Source organism: Podarcis tiliguerta (genome assembly GCF_965153285.1).
Source record: "Podarcis tiliguerta genome assembly, chromosome: 2".
Classification (NCBI taxonomy): Eukaryota; Metazoa; Chordata; class Lepidosauria; order Squamata; family Lacertidae; genus Podarcis; species Podarcis tiliguerta.
The window spans coordinates 28,896,362-28,902,361 of NC_139535.1; the positions used below are offsets into that span (position 1 = coordinate 28,896,362).

Below are 6,000 nucleotides of genomic sequence, written 5' to 3' on the forward strand. Positions count from 1 at the left end.
AAATGTATTGCTGTTGTGTCAATGTGCTACAACCACTGTATTTGTTATTTAGCACAAACTCTCGGACTGTCTGTCATTCTGGGTGCTAATGCTCAGCTAAAATAACTCATTGGAAGCTGTCAATGGGATGTTTACACAGGACGCAATCTTTTCTTCATACAAGGGGATTCCCCCCCCCCTTTTTTTACACTGGAATTCATCTTCTTTTGATCTCACATTCAAAGCAACAGCAGCTTGATAGACATGCAAGTCTGAAAGCAAATCCAGACGCTGAAGATAAACCGCCAGAGTATGACAGGCAGGAGCATCTAAAGCTTATAAAAATGAAGAGAACAGCATGTCGTCTGAGTATTACAATAGCAGAAATCAAGAGACATATTAGGTGGAACTGATCAGCCACAAAAACCGTTCAAAAGGCAGATCATAGAAACAGAAAGACTAGGCAAAGTGGTGGTGGGAGGAGAGAGAGAGAAAGAATGGGAAAGATCTGCTTTAAAGAGGCCTCACCTTCTCTCTAAGCACTACAAGCTTTCTGCTCCTGGCATGCAAAGTGGAGGAAATTGAGGGTTTCTTGTAAAAAAGCCTTTACTAACTCAGCAGTTGTCACCTTTAGCTCACCAGTTAATCTTTTAATTAGGCTTCTCAATTATGTAGGCCAAACATTTTTTTTATTATTATTAATTTTCTTCTTCTTTAAATGCATAGTATGTGTGTTGCTTCTCTTTCCTGCTGTAGGTGTTATGGATTAGTTTATCTGTAGAAATGTAGGCTGAGATCCGATACACAGTTAAGCACGCTTTAGTGCCCACTGATTCTAGTGGGACTTAAGACACCGTTAAATATCTCTGGATTGCACCCCTTATACGGTAGCCATAATGAGACTGTAGTACTCATTAATTGTGAAATCGCTTGGAAATGCCACCCATTTATGTTTCCAGGCCCTTAAGAGCGCCACTTCTTCAAAATTGGTTGGCAATCTGATTAGCTGCTAGGTTCTCTCTCTACATTGTTAAAAGACTCTACTTTGTTATTGGATATTACTTAAATTGGACTATCCCCGAGACAGTTAAATACCAGAGGAGAAAATGCTTATGTGGAAATGATCACTAAAACTTTCTTGAGGAAAATCCATACATTTTTAATTCCTCCCCCTTCTGTATAAGCCTCTTACTTTAATTGAAGTTGCTGAATATAATGAAAAAGTAATTCTCAAACAATTTTGTACTTAGAGATGTTTGTTAACAAACACCGAATGAGCAGGCAGTGTTAGGTTAAAGGGCAGCAGAATTCCACATTATAATTTAGCCTGTGGTTATTTCTGATTAAGAACACCCTCCGGGACAGCAAAGGAAGATCTTCTTTTGCAGCAGGCATAGCTTTTAAAATTAGCCTCTTCTGCATAATAAACCAACAGAAAAACAGTGGATTCGAAGATGCACTGAAACAATTTAAAGCGTTGCAATCAGTTACAATGTGCTTTCTGGGGTGGAAAGCTATATGAACCAAAAGACAGAGCAAAACCCACCTTTTTGAGCAGCTCGCGCCCCAATTGTAAATATTAAAAAGAAAAATGCATCCTGGATTCTAAAACTGTTATAAGAAAGTCACCTTCTGTCATGCTTATGTAGCTATCTAATGAGCTAAAGGCTGATTATTTATCTTTAAACTGTACTAGTTTAATCTTTTAAGGTCACCACTAATCTGCTTCAACCTTTTTTAAAAATAACAGCTTTCAAGACTTGCCGCTGGAACTCACTAAACCTGGGGGCTGAATGTCATTGGAAGCGAAGCCTTTACCTGAAGCAGCTAGCTGCGCAATGTAAACACTGAGCAAAAATTCTCTGGTAAATCAAGAGGCAAACTACAAAGTCTGCATGCTGAGAATGCAGTCCATAACAAGGGTAATCTTACACCATTCCAAAGAAATAAATAATTATCATGATCACAATGCAAGGTGACTATCCTTATTTTCTCTAGTGTGTGACTGAAGTTAGATAGTGTTCTTGGCAATAATCATTTTGCCTGAACCTCCAGTTGCATTTATTAAGAAGTGTACACAAAAGAGTGGTGACCAGGCTGTATTCCCAAGGAGGTTTGTTATTACTTTTATTTTTACCCTCAGCCGTCTTGTGGACTTGAATGTCACCATGGACCTTGAATGTGAAATAGCTTCAAGCTAATAGCTCTAATTGCTTGAAGATGTGCAGGCAGGTGAAACCTGATCTCCCCTGGCCACTGTAGAGACCAGGAACAACACAAGAATGTTTACATAGTGGGTTGAGTTTAATAGACAGTAGAGCTGGGTTTCAGACAGCTAGCAAAAATGCAGCTAATAGGTGACCTCTTAAATGTAGCCCCCCCCCCTTCTAGTAAACAAAAGGCCATTCCCATTTATTAAAAAGGGAACATGCTAAATGCCAAGGTTATCTGCCTGTCTGGATGCAGCCCAGGTTAAGATGCACCTGATGTGAAACTTTAGCTCTGCAAAACACAAAAGACGTCTAACATGTCAGGGCTCAGTGAGATTCAAAGTGATGTCACATTAATCGTGAACTGAATATTTTACAGGACTGGCCTTTCCAGATTGTCTAGAACAAGGGGTAGCCAACGTTGACAGCCTCCATATGTTATTGGATTCCAGTCCCATAAGATCCACACAGTAGTGAGGGATAATGGTAGCTGAAGTCCAGCTACATCTGGTGGGCCAAGGGTTAGCCAAACCTGGATGGATGGATGGATAGACAGACAGGCATATATATATATATATAGCAAACAGCGCAAATGGAAACATCTGTGGAAAACAATGAACATATGAACCCTCCTCTGTGGAGTAATAATAATAATAATAATAATAATAATAATAATTTTATTATTTATACCCTGCCCATCTGGCTGGGTTTCCCCACTCACTCTGGACAGCATACAGCATGTATAAAACATAGTAAAATATCAAACATTTAAAACTTCCTGATACAGGGATGCCTTCAGATGTCTTCTAAAAGTTATGTAGATCTTTATCTCCTTGACATCTGAAGGTAAGGCGCTGCACAGAGAGGGTGCCACTACCGAGAAGGCCCTCTGCCTGGTTCCCTGTAAGTTCACTTCTTGCACTGAGGGAAGACCCTCAGAGGAGGACTTCAGTGTACAGGTTAAATGATCGGGGTGGAGATGTTGCTTCAGGTATACTGGGCTGAGGCTATTTAGAGCTTTAAAGTTTAGCACCAACACCTGGAACTGTGCTCAGAAACACACTGGGAGCCAGAGAAGATCCTTTAGGACTGGTGTTATGTGGCCTCAGCAGCCACTCCCAGTTACCAGTCTAGCTGCCGCATTCTGGATTAGTTGTCGTTTCTGAGTCACCTTCAAAGGTAGCCCCACAAAGAGCACATTGCAGTAGTCCAAGCGGGAGATAACTAGAGAATGCACCACTCTGGTGAGACAGTCCACAGGCAGATAGGATCTCCACCTGATGGAGCTGGTATCCAGCTGCCCTGGACACAGAATTGACCGGTGCCTCCATGGACAGCTCTGATTCAAAAATAACTCCCAGGCTGTGCACCTGGTCCTTTAAGGGCACAGCTATCCCATTCAGGACTAGGGAGTCCCCCCCACCCACTGTCCCCCTAAAACATTACTTCTGTCTTGTCAGGATTCAACCTCAATCCTTTAGTCTCCAACCACCCGCAGACACTCACATAGGACATTCACTGCCTTCACTGGTTCTGATTTGAAAGAGAGGTAGAGCTGGGTATCATCCACATACTGGTGAACACCTAGCCCAACCCCCCTGATGATCTCTCCCAATAGCTTCATATAGATGTTGAAAAGCATGGGGGAGAGTCCTGAGGCACCCCACAAGAGAGAGCCCAGGTGTCTGAACACTCATCTCTCAACACCACTTTCTGGACATGACCAAGGAAAAAGGAGCAGAACCACTATAAAACAGTGCCCCCAGCTTCCAACCCCTCTTGCCAGTCCAGAAGGATACCACGGTATCAAAAGCCGCTGAGAGATTTGACAGAACTAGGAAACAGCTTTCACCTTTCTCCCTAGCCCACTGGGGATCATTGACCAGCGTGACCAAAGCAGTTTCAGTCCCATGATGATGCCTGAATTCCAACTGGAAGGAATCCAAATGGTCTGCATTTGCCTGGAGTTGTTCAGCAACCGCCCATTCAATCACCTTGCCCAGGAATGGAAGATTTGAGACTGGACAATAGCTGGCAATGGTGGTTGGGTCCAAAGTGGCCAGTTTAATAACTGCTTCTTTCAGTGGGTCTGGGAAGACTCCCTCACAGAGGGAATCATTCACCACCCAGCGGAGCCCATCGCCCAGACCTTTCCTGCTCGCTTTTATGATCCAGGATGGGCAAGGATCAAGGAGACAGATGGTCAGTTTCATTCATCCAACCAGCCTGTCCGCATCCTCAGAAGTAACAGATTGGAACTGATCCTATGTAACTTGCCTAGACAGGACTCTAATGCTCTCCCGGTCCTGCTCCCATGGTGGAGTCTACTTCTTTCCGAATCTGGTGCTTACTCCCAAGTAACTGAGTAAAGACTGTGCAGGCTTACACTGCAATCCTAAGCATTTTTACTCAGAACTAAGTCCTACTGAGTTCAATAGGATTTACTCTCTGGTATGTTCCTGATCATTTTCACAGTTTCTATTACTATTATTATTACTCATATTTTTCCCTGGCAAGGACTCAAGGAAGCTTACAGCTAAAATGTTACTTCATTCCATTTATCTCTTGAAGGTGTTGTACACAATCCCTTCCCTCACACATTTTTTCTTTACAACAATCCTGTGAGGATGGCTCAAGGTGACAGATGTACATGTGTATATGACATGTATGTGTGCAGGAGATCAAACATGGGAGAAGCTTCCTGATGTAGAATCTAATGTCTCCATTTTCATCTGACAAATGTTGGAGGGTATGAGATTTTGACACACAGGTTTGCTTCCATGATGTCTAGTTTGGCCTAGAGGATAGCAGAATCTAGGCTGCAGGAAAACAAAACCACTTTCCATGAAGCAGCAGGGCACTAAAATGTATTTGAACAGGTCATTTCACAATCTGTATGACAGAAAACAAAATGGGGGTGGGGTGGAGGAAGGTAGTTCAACTTCTGCCAGAGGTCAAAGCACAAAAAGGTGTTTACCAAGAGGTGTAGTCCTGAAAGTAAACACTCTAGGTCAGCAATATACAAAGACTTAATAGCTTTGAAATTTTTTTCCAAAATCCTAAAACAAGCCTTACATGGCTTGAAACTTGCTGGGAGCTCTGCTATATGTTACAAATTTGTCGCACTTAACAAAAAGGAAAGGGAGACATTTATAGGGATTGTGGGTTTTTGCTTGAAAAACCAGAAAGGGCAGGAAGAACAGAGACACTGAAGAAAATGGAGGAAGGGGTTACTTCTAGGAAGGAAAACAAAGGTGGAATAGATCGTATAATAGGAGTTTAGCAACTCTACAAAAAAATGAGGAAACGATGGCCTGAAATATTTTTAGATAAAACAGCAGTATCAGTGTAGAAAGTTAATCACCAACCAACCAACCCGCCAGCCAACCAACCAACCAAAAAACAAATGGAAATGCATAGTAAAAAAGAATCCTATGAATAAACAAAATCAAAACACGTTATTAAAAGAAATGTGCAGTTTTGCAATGGACTAACTACCCAGAAAATGGTGGGAAGATCTCACCTGCAACAAGAGTTCATTACGGTGTTAACAAAGTTTCACATGACGTTTTTATTGGAATATGGTAATATAAAAAGGACATACACCTCTAACCTGTTCTGCCAAAATATTTGTTATTAAAAAGGGGGGGGGGTAGTAAAACAGAAGTATTACTAAGTCTGGTGAACAACAATAGCTCAGAAAACAAGCCACGAGGGGTAAATATTTTGCACCCTCAAACACATGAAGAAAAAAAAATGAGAGAGGCCTTCTCCCAAAATAATTGCCAGTAATGGCTGGTTCCTTTTTCTT

At 41.8% G+C, this 6,000-nt stretch overlaps 1 protein-coding gene across 32 annotated transcripts in view; it reads right to left on the reverse strand.

The window, feature by feature from the left end:
- Nucleotides 1–6,000, reverse strand: part of FOXP1 (forkhead box P1) — a 521,641-nt gene that overhangs the window by 178,142 nt on the left and 337,499 nt on the right. The gene's annotated exons all lie outside the window — the stretch shown is intronic.